Raw genomic sequence first — 16,480 nt, forward strand, 5'->3', positions numbered from 1 at the left:
AATGACACTGGAAGACCAGAATGTTCACAAGGGACGTGTTTGTTCCCTTCTTTGTTAAATTTTACATTTAAAAAAAATCCAGATGTAACAGAAGTTCATGGTTCATACGTAATCCTCCTTTTCTGTTGATCTTTGCATACTGGAATGTGTGTGCTTGTTGGCAATTGTTAAGTTCATAATAGAAAAAAAACTTAGCGGGAGAAAAGGCTTCAGAATTCTGAACAATTCTGTGACCGGTCGTGACTTAGAAGACTTGGAGCAGAGAAGGACCCTGCCTCTCCACAGAGAAGGATGAACCACGGGTGCTCGATGAGTCCTACATTGCCGGACGTGGCCAGTTATTTTCCTTAATCCTAAATCTTTGTTACAAAGAAAGGTTGTCCTGAGGGAGGCGATATTCTTAGAAAAGGACAACAATATTTAAAGAAAAAAAGCAATGAAACACTTTTTAAAATATTTCACGGATACCGTTACACATTCAGGCTTGACTTCATGTTCCAGTCATACGTGAATTTTATTATGTCTTTCATGCTTATTGTTGTGTTCTCCCGTCAAACATACCCTGACTATAACTATGTAAAATATGCATACATCAAACATATGTATCTACATCTCACCTGCACGTATGAATGTATAATCTTAAGGATTAACACAGTTTCTTGCACATTGTTGGTCAGTCGTTCAGTCATAGCCAATTCTCTGTGACCCTGTTTGGGGTTTTCTTGAGAAAGATACTGGAGTAGTTTGCCACTTCCTTCTCTAGTAAATTAAGGTAAACAGAGGTTAAGTGACTTGTCCAGGGTCACACAGCTAGTGAATGTCTGAGGCTGGATTTAAACTCGGTCTTCCTGACTCCAGGTCCAGCGCTCTATCTGCTGAGCCACCTAAGTGCCTACTAGTGCCATGCACATAGTAGGTGCCTAATAAATGTTGATTGAGACTGTTATAAAGTGAGTTGTTGAAACTGATAAGTCCCTGATGCCTAGTGGTTATTTTTAAAAGTTGATTTTTAATTTGATTTAATTTTTAATTTAAAAGTTGATGCAAACTTTAAAAACCCAACAATCTTTGGATTTAAATTAATGTTTTGTTGAGCGAGTGTAGGAGAGATGAGTGAAACAAATAAATATTAGCCCAGGACCTCCAATAAACTCAGCTGGAGGAAGGCCCAAAGAACACCAGATGGCATCTCACTCACGCTAATAAAAATGGAAAGTGAGACAATGCAGCGTTGGCACTGAATACTTCTGGCCATTACTGAGCTCTTCTCTCATTCATTCCTATTATTAACACTGATGGGTCTGGACTCCCTGAAGGAAGTGCAGGGAACAGAGGTGCTCTGGAAGACTTATCTTGGCGCTGCAGAGTCTCAGCTTTAATGAGCACGCGTCTCCCTGGTCTGTGCTTTTATGCTCGTGGTAGCTGAACAAAGTTAGCTCCAGGGCTCAGAACAGAAGCTTCTTAAGGGCAGGGACGGCTTCCTTCCTGTCTTTGTCCAGCGCCTTCCAGCATTGCTCTGGTGGCTATTATTCAGTCATGTCCGACTCTTAGTGACCCCATTTGGGGTTTTCCTGGCAAAGATGCTGGAGTGGTTTGCCATGTGCTTCTCCAGCTTATTTTACAGATGAGGAAACTGAGGTAGACAGGGTTAAGGGACTTGCCCAGGGTCACACAGCTAGTAAGCGTCTGAGGCAAGATTTGAACTCAGGAAGAGGAGTCTTTCTGACTGCAGGCCCAGCGTTCTGTCCGCTGCAGCGCCACCTAGCTGCCTCCACCTTACATATAATAGCCATTTAAATTTACATTTGTTAAATTGAACTGAATCTCATATGATCTTGACACACACATCAGCAGCAACATTGTAGCGTTTAGCGATCATTTTAAAGTCTACAAAGGACTTTACAAATGTTCCTTCACTTTTGTCCTCACAACAACCCTGGGAAATAGGTGCAATCCCCCTTTTACAGATGAGAAAACAGGCAAAGTTTCAGTGACTCGCCCGGGGTCTGAGCCTGGATTTGAACTCAGGTCTTCCCAACGCCAGGTCCAGCGCACTATCCACAGAGCCATCTAACTGCCGAATGAGAAACACTGGATGAAGTAAAGCTTTTTAGTTCCACCCCATAAAACACTTTTTTTCAAAATAATCGACAAACAATAAGAAAAGTAAAATCCTGTTCTTTGCACCTTCCATCCACTGTGAGACTGAAGGATACAGAAAAGGCCATTTCCACCAAACGGGGATCCTGGAGAAAGTAACACAGCCTGGGTACCTGGGCCCCCTCCACGTGTGCCTGATGTAAGGCTGTAAGGCAGGCCCTTTGTTGTCATTGAGGAGTCATTTCTAACTCCTTGTCACTCTGTGGACCTTAGCATGGCGATACTGTCCGTGGGGTTTTCTTGGCAAAGATGGAAGTGGTTTGCCATTTCTTTCTCTGGTACATTCAGGTGAACAGAGGTTAAGTGACTTGCCCAGGGTCACACAGCTAGTAAGCGTCTGAGGCCAGAGTTGAACCCAGATCTTCCTGACTCCAGGCCTCGGGCTCCATCCAGCTGCCCCAAGGCAATCCTCTTACTGTCCCTTAATTGCCTCTCTTTCCACATGCCTTGGGATAGCTATCCCCTCTAGCCCTCCCACACCAACCATCCTCCCTCTTCCTCTGCAGGTGACCTGAAGAATTAGAGGCACCTTTCCCAATACTCCTCCTCACCCCTCCCCTTGAAAAGATGGGCCTCTTCCCTAAGGCCGGTCTTAATTTGAACCCTTGATCGTACCTCGTCCCATTTCCTCCAGGTCCTTGCCCCAGCCCCTGCCATTTCTCCCTCTCATCACCCACCTCCCCCTAGCTACTGATTGCTTGTTTGCAGCCTCCAAATATGCCCAGTTCCCCCGCTTCTTGAGAAACCTCCACTGGTCCACACCCCAAGCTTTTGTCTGACATCGTTCTTCCTTTTCAGAATCACCCCTAGGAAGGGCTTCATTCTGGGACTCCATTTTTCTCTTCCTCCTCAACCTCTTGTAATTTGGCTCAGCTGTGGGAGGGTCTGGAGGAGTCCCTGTTCTCAAGAAGCTTCTATTCAATGACGTGATATATGGAGGTATGGATATGGATGTAGATATAAATATTGATATGGATACGGATATAGAAATGGATATAGATATAGATATGGATATATGACAAATAAAGACAAGGTGATTTGGTAGAGGAAGTGCTAGAAAGTAGGAAAAATCAGAAAAAGCCTGATGTGGATGGTGACATTTGAGCTGTGCTCTGAAAGAAACTAGGGAGGTAGTTAGGTGACTCAATGCATATAGGTCTGGGCCTGGAGTCAGGAAGACCTAGCTGTGTGACCCTGGGCAAATCACTTAGCCTCTGTTTACCTTGATCAACTGAGTGAGATTGTAATCCCCTTAAAGTTGCTCTCCTTAGAAAAGCAGATCAAAGAACCTGTGCTAGCTGCCCTCCTGTGTGCTGGTGTTGTTGGCCTTATACCCCCACAGCAGCTGCAAGCAGCCTTGTTTTTACAGAGGGCACCAGCATCATGGAGGACTGGAAGAATCTTCCTATTCCACCAAACTGGAAAAATTAGTCAAAACATTTTCTGTACCCTACTAATAGTGGGTACATACTATCATTCCACTATATTATTATTAATCAAGGACCCCTGAAACTCAAGACAAGCCTCTCTGTAAGACTCAGTTTCCTCAGCTACAAAATGAGGGGGTTCCTCTCAGTGGTCTTTAAGGTCCGTTCCAGTTTTCATGAGCTATAATTCCATGACAGCACATTAGGTCCTAAAAATAACAAGGTAATGCTTGGTTTTCTCAAGATATTTTACATTTCTGATGTTCGCTCACTGCACCTTTCTAGGACTGGATTTACAAGGCTGACATGTGTGAGGCCATTTCCCCACAGACACTACATCTACAATTAGGATAAACTTCCACTATGTGAACAGTGGGACCTGAGTCATCATCATATGGCCTAAAGGATTGTTTCCCAAAAATGTGATTGAGTCTAATATTCTATAAAACTTTTCTCCCAATTATGCTTTCTCTGTTAAGGGAAAAAATAACCCTATACTGAAATGAATTGCTAGCATTTCCTACTCACTAATTACTAGTATTATCATTCATCAAAATATCCATAATTTCATTGATCTAAGTACTTCCTTCATTAACCCAGATCTCAGACCTCTAGACTGGAGGTTCTTAATCCTTTTGGTATTAGGGACCCCTCTGGAAGTCTGGTGAAGTCTCTGGACCCCTTCTCAGAATAATGTTCTTAAATGCATAAAACAAAATACACAGAATTGCAAAAGAAAATCAATTGTAACGAAATAAAATTAAATATCTATATAGCTATCTATATCTACATATCTGTGTATATATAAGTGTATGTATATATGTGTGTATGATACACACATATATACATATATATAAAGTTTACAGATTAAGAACCTCTGACATAGAGAGCATCTATTTTTTTAAGGGCATGCCCATTCTTCAGAGCCAAGTGGGTCTGATTCCATCAAGCTTTATAGGCAACTTCTTGAGGTCTGGTACAAAGATGCCCTCTAATTCTTCCACACTTGCTGAGGAAATTTAGTTATACCTTCTTCCTTTCCCTTGCTAAACCCTCTGTACCAGACACTCTCTTTGTGTCTCTTTGCATGACAGGGAAACTGGCTTATCTTAGTAAAGCTAGAGAAGAGATCGAGTCATTTCACTTCTAGGCCTCATTTTCTCCTCTTTAAATAAGGCTGCCCTCCCCACCCTCGGGAAAAAAAAAGATGAAGAGATTTTAGGCTATGTTGAGACACATAGTGTTCAGAATGAAAAAGTTATGGTTGCGCTGCTAGGTCAGAACAGCACCTGGATTAGTGTGTTCACTGGGAACTATATTTTAGAAGGATATTGACAGAATAGGGCACATCAGGAAGAGAACTGAAACCAAACTCCACGAGCATCATCTAAAGGAATATTTTGACTGATGAAGAACAGGTTTAGGGGCAGAGGTAAGCATTTAACAACCAGTTCTCTGAAAATGCATGACACACTTTTTAAGTTTAATCAGCATTTTTAACATTTTCTCCATCATTTTCTTAGGTGGAAAAAATCAACAAAATGATAAATAAAGCCCAGATTTCTAGCACTGACTGAATTCCGTGGTATAAATGCTTATGTTGAAAATTTAACAATCGGGGGCGGAGCCAAGATGGCGGCTGGAAAGCAGGGACTAGCATGATTTCTGTACCGAGTCCCTCCAAAAACCTATAAAAAATGGCTCTGAACCAATTCTAGAACTGCAGAACCCACAAAACAGCAGAGGGAAGCAGGGCTCCAGCCCAGGACAGCCTGGATGGTCTCTGGGTGAGGTCTATCCCACACGGAGCTGGGAGCTGGGAGCTGGGAACTGAGTGGAGCAGAGCCCAGCCTGAGCGGTGTGGACCAACCAGACCAGGAGCCGGGCGGAGGGGGCCCTAGCGCCCTGAATCAGTGAGCTGTGGCAGTTACCAGACCCCTCAACCCACAAACACCAAAGACTGCAGAGAAGGTTAGTGGGAAAAGCTGCGGAAGTGGAAGGAGTTCGAGGTTCGGCTTCCAGCGCCCGGGGCAGCGGAGGTGGGGCAGCTACAGCTGCTGCTGCTTCTGGCCCCAGGCCCACCTGGTGGGAGGAATTAAGTGGCGGATCAGAGCAGGAGTGCTCAGCCTGCTGAGGATCTAAGCTCAGTCCAGGTTGGGGGTTGGGGAAGGAGCAGTGCTGGTGTGGCAGAGCTGGCACCTCCCCCCCAAACGTGGAACATAGAACTCGTTAGTCTACAAGCAGTCATACCCCACTGAAAAACTCAAGGGTCAAGTTAGTTGGTTGGGAATATGGTCAGGCAGCAAAAAAGCACCCAGATTCAGTCTCAGACTTTGCATTCTTTCTTTGCTGACAAAGAAGACCAAAACATACAGCCTAAAGAAGACAACAAAGTCATAGAGCCTACAACAAAAGCCTCCAAGAAAAACATGAACTGGTCCCAGGCCATGGAAGAGCTCAAAAAGCATTTGGAAAAGCAAGTTACAGAAGTAGAGGAAAAATTGGGAAGAGAAATGAGAAGGATACGAAAAAACCATGAAAAACAAGTCAATGACTTGCTAAAGGAGACCCAAAAAAATACTGAAAAATACACTGAAGAAAACAACACCTTAAAAAATAAATTAACTCAAATGGCAAAAGAGCTCCAAAAAGCCAATGAGGAGAAGAATGCAGAATTAGCCAAATGGAAAAGGAGGTCCGAAAGACCACTGAAGAAAATACTACTTTAAAAATTAGATTGGAGCAAGTGGAAGCTAATGACTTTATGAGAAATCAAGATATTATAAAACAGAACCAAAGGAATGAAAAAATGGAAGACAATGTGAAATATCTCATTGGAAAAACCGCTGACCTGGAAAATAGATCCAGGAGAGATAATTTAAAAATTATTGGACTACCTGAAAGCCATGATCAAAAAAAGAGCCTAGACATCATCTTTCATGAAATTATCAAGGAGAACTGCCCTGATATTCTAGAGCCACAGGGCAAAATAGAAATTGAAAGAATCCATGGATCGCCTCCTCAAATAGATCCCAAAAAGAAATCTCCTAGGAATATTGTCGCCAAATTCCAGAGCTCCCAGATCAAGGAGAAAATACTGCAAGCAGGCAGAAAGAAACAATTTGAGTATTGTGGAAACCCAATCAGAATAACCCAAGATCTGGCAGCTTCTACATTAAGAGATCGAAGGGCTTGGAATGCGACATTCCGGAGGTCAATGGAGCTAGGATTAAAACCTAGAATCACCTACCCAGCAAAACTGAGTATCATGCTCCAAGGCAAAATATGGATTTTCAATAAAATAGAGGACTTTCAAGCTTTCTCAGTGGAAAGACCAGAACTGAATAGAAAATTTGACTTTCCAACACAAGATTCAAGAGAAGCAAAAGGTAATCAAGAAACAGAAATTGCAAGGGACTTACTAAAGTTGAACTGTTTTGTTTACATTCCTACATGGAAAGATGACATGTATGATTCATGAGACCTCAGTATTAGGGTAGCTGAAGGGAATATGCATATATATATATGTATACATGTGTTTATGTATATATATATATAAGTGAATGTGTATGTATGTATATATCTGTGTGTATGTATATATATATAAGTGAATGTGTATGTATGTATATATCTGTGTGTATGTGTATATATGTGTGTGTATGTATATATGTATGTATGTGTGTATATATATATATATGTATATATATATATAAAGAGAGAAAGAGCAGACACAGGGTGAGTTGAAGATGAAGGGAAGATATCTAAAAGAAATAAAATCAAATTAAGGGATGAGAGAGCAACATACTGAGAGAGGGAGATAGGGAGAGATAGAATGGGGTGGATTATCTCACATAAAGGTGACAAGAGGAAGCCATTCTGTGGGAGGAGGGGAGAGGGCAGGTGAGGGGGTAATGAATCAATCTTGCTCTCGTCAGATTTGGCCTGAGGAGGGAATACCATACATACTCAATTGGGTCTCTTACCCCACAGGAAAGGAGAGGGAGGAAGATAAAAAAATAAAAGGGGGGGGGGATGATGGAGGGGAGGGCAGATGGGGGTGGAGGTAATCAAAAGCAAACATTTTGGAAAGGGGACAGGGTCAAGGGAGAAAATTCAATAAAGCGGGATGGGTTGGGAAGGAGCAAAATATAGTTAGTCTTTCACAACATGAGTATTGTGGAAGGGTTATACATAATGATACACATGTGGCCTATGTTGAATTGCTTGACTTCTTAGGGAGGGTGGGTGGGAAGGGAAGAGGGGAGAGAATTTGGAACTCAAAGTTTTAAAAAGAGATGTTCAAAAACAAAAAAAAAGTTTTTGCATGCAACTAGAAAATAAGATACACAGGCAATGGGGCGTAGAAATTTATCTTGTCCTACAACAAAGGAAGGGAAGAGGGGATGGGGGGGGATGATAGAGGGGAGGGCTGACTGGGGAACAGGGCAACCAGAATATACGCCATCTTGGAGTGGGGAGGGAGGGTAGAAGTGGGGAGAAAATTTGTAATTCAAACTCTTGTGAAAATCAATGCTGAAAACTAAATATGTTAAATAAATAAATTTAAATTTAAAAAAAAAGAAAAAAGAAAATTTAACAATCAGCTCTCTGGAAGGCAAAATGAGCTGGCTCTAGCACATTCTTTGCTAAAAGGGGACATGACAACTAACTTCAAAAATTTGAAGGGTCCTGATACTTGGGATACGTGCGTGACTGAATTTCAGCCTCTTAGAACTTCAGACCCCTTATCAATATAAGGAAAGGTTTTGGCCAACCGATGTCTTCTAGGGTCATGAGCCTGTCCTACTTATCCCACAGGGCTGTTAGCAGGCTCAAATTAAATTCATACATGAAAGTACTTCATAATGCTAACTTAATTAGTATGGATGATAATAATAAAGATAATAACAACCACAACACGCAGGCTTCCTTGCGGTTGCCGGCTTCTGAGAGAGAACATTGACAATCTTATTTCTTTCTTAAAGGACCGGAGACCTTTTCTCCCTCAGAATATTTAAAAGCCCAACTCAACCAGAATGCATAGCCTTTAGCCAAAGTGATGCTATCATTTTTTCATAGGGTTTTGTAGGGGTAGAGGTAAGGAGAGGCAGAAGCAAAAGCTAGAATCAGAAAAGGGGATGGTGCGGTTCAGAAAGGAGCGTGTTGATGTTGCTCCCAGCAAGCAAGATGTCTGGGTTGGACCCCTGTTTTTCCCCTTCCTCTGACTACTCTGTACAGCAGGGCAATGACAGAGGCACCTTGGGTCCTGGGAGGGAGTGGAAGTAGGAGGCGAGGAGGACGTTAGTGGATAATTGACAGAAGACAGAGATCTTCGGATTTTTTTTTTCTCTTTGGTGCTTTCTTGCTTTCACATGAAAACAGTTCATGTGAAGTTCTGCTATTTTTTAAATAGTATCATAGGGCCATCATAGTAATTTTCTCCCTAAACTCATATTTGCTGTTACCTATGGGAGGGAGGGAGGATAACTGAAAAAAATCCTTTTTTTTTTATTTTGAAGTGACTTATTTTAAATCACGTCAGAAGTCAAGTGGTTAACTACACAAAAACCCCACAATGTAAAGTAAGACAGAAAAATGAACTTAACTCCTAGTGTACAACATAAAATGCCTTTCTTCTAACTTTAGTTCGATTTTAGCCTTCAAATTAAGACATACAATGCCCCCATAAATGTGTGACATTTGGTGTTTTCTGATATACACGGACTGCTAGTAAACATGGATTGTCATTATCATTTAACTTTATTTTGCTAGAAATGAGACAGCAGATGCACCTCTGGGAGAGACTGTGTCAAAGCAGGAGGAAATAAGAGGCCTCAGCCTCTTTTCTCTATCACCGACTGATCACTTGACAGTAAGCCTCAGTAAAGGGTGATGTTAATTGGCAGCATGAGATACCATAAATATAATTTGATTTATGTACAAAATGTTGATGGGTTGTTGAGGGGGGTAAAAGTGAGGAAGACCTTCTCTGACTCTTACTTAAAACTTTAAAATATCAACATAGCGGACAAAGAGTTTTCCATTGCCCTGGAACAAGGATGCCATATTTGGGAATTCCGTTCAATTCAATGTTGGCAGCAGGTGGTGCTGGAGAGCCAGGCTGCCAGTCATTCACTTTGGAGCCATTGGAAAGACTGAACTGTGTTTGTAAAACTCATTCCCTCTCCACTTTTCATGGGTGAAGCTTCCCGATAGCTCACTCTCCTTCAGGGGCCTGGCTCCTCTTTCCAAGTAACTCATCTGCAGGGACACATGGCTAGTTTTACAGAACCCAGCAAAATGGCCAGTGTCAGCAAAAAAAGATAGTAAAAAGATGATGACCATTTCTTCCCTGGAAGCCTGCCACTCTTACCAGTTTGCAATTATTTCTAGGAGTATTTGAATCCTGAATGTAAATGCCAGGCTTGTGCAATCTAACACCGTTCTCCAGCTTTGTCTGAACTCCCAAATTAGCTCCTGTTGGTCAAACATTTTCTCACTAGAAGAAAGAATGCATTCTCTCTCTGTCTGTCTCTCCTTTTCCTCTCTCTCTCTCTCTCTCTCTCTCTGTGTCTCTCTCCCTCTCCCTCTCCCTCTCTCTCTCACCCCTTCCCTCCCCGTTCCTTATCTCTGTCTGTCTCCCCTTCTCTCTCCTCTCTCTCTGTCTCTCTTCTGTGTGTGTGTGTTTGTGTGTGTGTGTCTCACTTTGAGACAAATAAAATGTACACACAGATGAATATTTCTGGTCAACAGGTTCAAATGGAAAACAATAGATAAGAAACAAAAAAAAAAAGCTTCTCTACCCGGCTAACCAGAAAACAGATAAGTGATTTTACAAGGAAGAGGAAGGGTCATTGGATCAGCCCAGTCTCTTTGGCTGGCCAATGGTCATAATGAAGGCAGAGAGTAGGTTTAGGGTGAGCAAGAAGGTAGTAGGGCAGAAACAGACCTTAGAGGTTATATGGAGGTTATGTGTTAAATAGAGTTCAGCTCTCAGAGGGAGGGGAAAAGCATTTATTAAGTGGCTACAATGTGCCAGCCGCTGTCCTGATTGCTTTACAAACATTATCTCATTTGGCCTTCACAACAACCCTAGAAAGTAAGTGCTTTTATTATCATATCTACTTTGAAGCTGAGGAAACTGAGGCAGAGACAGGTGACTTGACAAGGATCACAAAGTCAGTAAGTGTTTGAGGCCAGATTTAAATTGAGGTCTATCCAATATGCCACCTACCTGCCTCTAACATGGCCTAACATTCTATCCCATGTGCCACTTACCTGCCTCTAACACGGCCTAACATTCTATCCAATGTGCCACCTACCTGCCTCTAACAACATGGCCCAACATTCTATCCAATGTGCCACCTCCCTGCCTCTAACATGGCCTAACATTCTATCCCATGTGCCACCTACCTGCCTCTAACAACATGGCCCAACATTCTATCCAATGTGCCACCTACCTGCCTCTAACAACATGGCCCAACATTCTATCCAATGTGCCACCTACCTGCCTCTAACATGGCCTAACATTCTATCCCATGTGCCACCTACCTGCCTCTAACATGGCCTAACATTCTATCCCATGTGCCACCTACCTGCCTCTAACATGGCCTAACATTCTATCCAATATGCCACCTACCTGCCTCTAACAACATGGCCTAACATTCTATCCAATGTGCCACCTACCTGCCTCTAACATGGCCTAACATTCTATCCAATGTGCCACCTACCTGCCTCTAACAATATAGCCCAACATTCTATCCAATGTGCCACCGACCTGCCTCTAACATGGCCTAACATTCTATCCAATGTGCCACCTACCTGCCTCCAGCAACATGGCCCAACATTCTATCCAATAGGCCACCTATCCACCTCTAAGCCACATAATAAAATGGGGAGAACATAGGAACCAGAAGATATCATGGTCCTGTGGAAAGAACAGTGGGTCTAGAATCAGTGGAACTGAATCTGAATTTCCACTCTGCTACTGTAATGGTAATTTAAATTTGAAGATCTTTCCCACCCATTAATAGACCGGTGTGACCTGCTTACATCACAGGAAGCCTAAGTCACATGTGGTGGGCGGAGCTTGCTGAACAAGAGGAACAGGAATGGGTGGAGCAGGAAATTCTCAGAGCAGTTGCAACCAAGGGAGAAAGCAGATGCAGGTGAGCTAGCTGTTCTGTGAGCGAGTTTGTGGGAAGGCCCCAGGAGGGGGGGTGGATGTCTTTGGGATGGAGTCCTTTTCTGCTGTGATAATGTGTATTGAATTCTTTGCTACTTTGGCGGATTGGACTTACTGGTCTTGGGATTTGGTTCTCTGGTGTCTGAATAAATGTTTTACTTCTTCTTCTTCTACTTTTTATATGGAGAGTCTCATATTTTGCAGTACAGAACTACATAAACATATTCACAATTATCATCAATGTTATGTTTACTGCCTTGCTGGTACAGCTACCTACTACCTATGTGAGTCTAGGTGATCTAGATGACCTCATCTCTAGAACAAGAGATTGGACTGAATGATACCTAAGGTCCCTTTTAGTTTTAATGCTTTATGATGCTTTGATTATAGCAGGGCTTTGATAGACAGACAAGGAAAAGAGCAGATCTTGGAGTCAGGATCACCTGACTCATGTGTGACATGTGGCTGTGTGACCCTTATCTTGCTCAGAACAAGGCCACCAAACCAATTTCTAACCATTTCCAAATCATGCCTCCTATACTCTGACCATCCTCCCCATCCTCCTCCCACCAGAACTCATACTCTGCCCTTGGGACCCTGTAATAGCAATTTAGATTTGAAGATCTTTCCCACCCATTAATAGGCCGTGATCTGCTTACATCACAGGAAGCCTAAGTCACATGTGGTGGGAGGAGCTTAATGACAGGAAAAGGAAGTTGTGTCACAGGAAACGCTGAGAGAGAACTGTTATGGATGTTAATGGCCATGGTGATAGCTGAGCAGACTGTGATAGCTGTACTGTGAGTTTGTTTTTGGGAAGACCCCAGCAAGGGATCAGTGAGGTTTTGAGATGGTGAGGCTCCATATTGTGATATTGTGTTTTAAGTTCCTTGCTGTTATGATAAAGTGGGCTAATTAGTTGTGGAAGCTGATTGCCTGGTTATGGGATATGGTTTTCTGGTGTCCGAATAAATGTTTTACTTCTTCTACCTTCTACATGAAGAGTCTTTCATACTTCGCCATACAGAACTACATAGGCATATCCACGACTAGTATTGATGTTGTGTTTATTGCCTTACTGATACAGACCCCAGAGTCTGATAAGTGAGTTTTTGCCTCCTCCCCTATCTCTCTCCTTCCTGTGTTGGCTCAGTAGAACATAAGTTACTTGAGGTCAAAGCTTGCTTTTATTTGTATTTGAATTCTCAGCCCTTAGCAAGTGCCTGTCACATACTAAGTGCTGAAAAATTACTTTTTCATTCATTCATTCAATCATTCATTCACTTAATCTCTCAGTACTCCCCAAGTAATTATATGAATTTCAGAGCAGGTGCTGATTTGTATTGGTAGAGGTGAGAATGTTGAGAATTCCTACTACTAATGAAATCACATGTTGTTTCTTCCCCTACCCCATTTCCCCCTCTCAGGAGACTTCAGGTAAAAGGATTTTCTAGGAGACCTTAGATTTTTGCTAATGGTGGTATTTTCTTGGTTTCATGTACAATCCCCCTTTTCTATTCTTCTTTGTAGAGGGAAACATCCATTTTGTTGATGTCTGTGAAGTTCAAAAAATTAAAATTAAAATCCTGAAAAAATATATATCTAATGAAGGAAAACCCATGACCCCCTAAAGAAGCCCATTCCACTTATGGGTAACTTTAATTGTTAGAAAGCTCATCTTGAAAGTGGGATGGTTGGGTATCCTGGCAGACTAGTTCAAGAGGAATTTTAGAACAAGGCCTTTGCCAGGGTGCCTTTTTACTGGCAAATCTCCCACTGGCCTTGGAGAATACCTTTCTAGACTAATCTTCCATCCTAAAATAAAAATGCAAGATAGAACTGGCTCAGGCCTTCCTGTTTCTAATTTGACAACCAAAGTGGATTAGATAGAAGGCTGCCCCTATTGATTAGATGGACACTGTCCAGAGACCAAATACAGGCCTGGAAGCCAGGAAATAATTTTGCACCAGGACTAAATAAGCTCTATAGAAGAATACTTAAGGTTCTGGTTTTTCTAAGGTTGCTTCTATATAGGTCAGTGTTATGTAAGGAAATAAAGGAAAAATAATTTGAGAGAAAGAAAAAAAAATGAGAATGGGTGGCCACTTAATCTCCACTAGGAGAATTGGAATCAAATCTTACAGGATATTTTGGAGCAGATTATAATGAACGGTATATTTTGGGGTAGATTATTATATAGATGGTTGGTGAGCATGTAGATAAGAAACAGGTGATTGCTAGCAGTCAGCGTAGGTTTCCAAAGAACAAATCATGTTAAACTGAACAGATTTCTGATTCCTTTTGGTTCTAAAATAATAAAATTCTAACATGGAATGATTTTTTAAAATAAGATTAACTGGACTGATTGACTGAGGGATTGACATAGATACATATGCCTGGATTTCAGTAAGGCCTTTGACAAAGTTTCTATTGGTAGGTTAAAAAATGTTTCAAAAAATTAATTTCATAAATTCAGGATTAGGGAGACTTAATCTAATAGTTCAGGTGAATAAGATCTGGTGGCTTTTACTGCAAGCTTAAATTAAGCTTCCTTAGAGATAATATAAACAAAAGATTTAGGGAGCAAAGGTGTAGAGAGAGAAGGCTAAGAATAGAATCTTGAGGATCACCAACATTAGAAAGTTCTAAAGAGGAAGAGGAGCCAGTCAGGGAAACAGAGAAGGAAGAAGAAGAGAAGGAAGAGGAGGAGGAAGAGGAAGAGGAGGAGGAGGAAGAGGAGGAGGAGGAAGAGGTGAAAATACAGAAGCCAAGAGCCAACGGGGCTGGGAGGAGCACCCAGAGATTGATCAACCATGTCAAATGCTGCAAAAAGGTGAAGAATGACTGGGGAAAGGATACTGAACTGATAGGAAGGCCATTGGTGACCTTTGAGTGGTAGAAATGGAGCATCAACAGAAGGGTGAGAAAATTTGGGAAGGATGGGGATTATTGTCACACTCTCACTGCAATCTGGATAGCATCATTATCATTTGGAGCAGTAACATCAGAAACGTTTTTCAATCACCAGTCGTCTTCTTGGTCTCTTCCTCTCTAGGCTGCACTTTTGACTCTCCGGAGTCACGGCACTCTATATGTTACACAGAGTACTTTTGTGTTTTTTTGATACTTATGTAGGACATGACATCTAGATAAGGAGACCAAGGTTTTTCACTGGCCAGCATAAAGTGCTAAGACAAATGGAACTTTTCTGCTAACAGATATGGAAAGTGAAGACAGGATTGTAGGGACAGAGAACAATAACTTTGCTTCTTTAGCTTACCTTTTTTTCATTTGTTTAATTTTTTAAATCATTTTTAAAATTTATTTTTAGTTTTCAACACAGTTCCACAAGCTTTTGAGTTTTAAATTTTCTCCCCCTCCCTTCCCTCCCCACTCCCCAAGAGAGCATGCAAGCTGAAATAGGCTCTATCCATATGAAACATTTTCACATTAGTCATGTTGTAAAGAAGAATTATAACCAATGGAATGAACCACGAGAAAGGAGAAACAAAACAAAACAGAGAGAGAGAGAGAGAGAGAGCGCAAATAGCATGCTTCAATCTGCATTCAGACCATAATTCTTTCTCTGGGTATGGATAGCATTTTCCCTCATGAGCCTTTTGGAGTTATCTTAGAACCTTGTATTGCTGAGAAGAGTCAAGTCAATCAAAATTAGTCATCACACAATATGGCCGTAACTGTGTACAATGTTCTCCTGGTTCTGCTCCCCTCACTCAGCATCAGTTCATATAAGTCTTTCCAGGTTTTTCTGAAGTCCACCTGCTCATCATTTCTCATAGCACAATATTATTCCATTACCTTCATATACCACAACTTGTTCAGCCATTCCCCAATTGATGGGCATCCCCTTGATTTCCAATTCTTTGCCGCCACAAAAAGAGCTGCTATCAATATTTTTGTACATGTGGGTCCTTTTCCCGTTTTTATGATCTCTTTGAGATACAGTCCTAGAAGTGGTATTCTTAGCTTACCTTTTGTTCTGGCTCAAATTCATTAGCACACAAAGTCAAAGAGTATCATTGGAAAATCTAACCTTAGGATAGTTGTCTGTAAATTAGAGCTTTAACGCCCACTCCTTGTGGTGACTAAGACCCATCAACAATAAAAATGTATCAAGGAGATCCGGCCACTCTTTTCACCTCTCTCACTTTGAAGGTACTTGATTTTCCGAATTGTGAATGCCTGTTGATTCCTCAATTTTCTTTCTGCTAAGCCTACTTGTGCACATGGTATATCCCCCCAAAAAAATACTTGGGTCCTGGAGGTTAAGGACTGTTTCATTTTTTGTCTTTGTGTGTCCAGCACTTAATAGATGCTTTTTAAATTTAATTGAATACATTTATAGAATTTATTTCTATATGTATGATTCAGATGTTTTCTAGCAAGTTTTTGCTAACTGGGTTTAATTAGGTCATTTTTACCTCTCTGAGATTTAGTTCAGTGAAGGAGACGAATTAGAAAATCTCTTGTTGTTCTGTCATTTCTTAGTCGTGTCTGATTCTTTGTGACCCTTTTTCTTGGCAAACATACTAGAGTGCTTTGCCATTTCCTTCTCCATCTCATTTTACAGATGAGGAAACTGAGGCAAACAGGATTAAGGGACTTGCCCAGGGTCATACAGCTAGTAAGTGTCTGAGGCCTGATTTGAACTCAGTAAGATGAGTCTTCCTGACTCTGGGCCTGGTAC

The sequence above is a fragment of the Trichosurus vulpecula genome, chromosome 9 (assembly GCF_011100635.1).
Source record: "Trichosurus vulpecula isolate mTriVul1 chromosome 9, mTriVul1.pri, whole genome shotgun sequence".
Lineage (NCBI taxonomy): Eukaryota > Metazoa > Chordata > Mammalia > Diprotodontia > Phalangeridae > Trichosurus > Trichosurus vulpecula.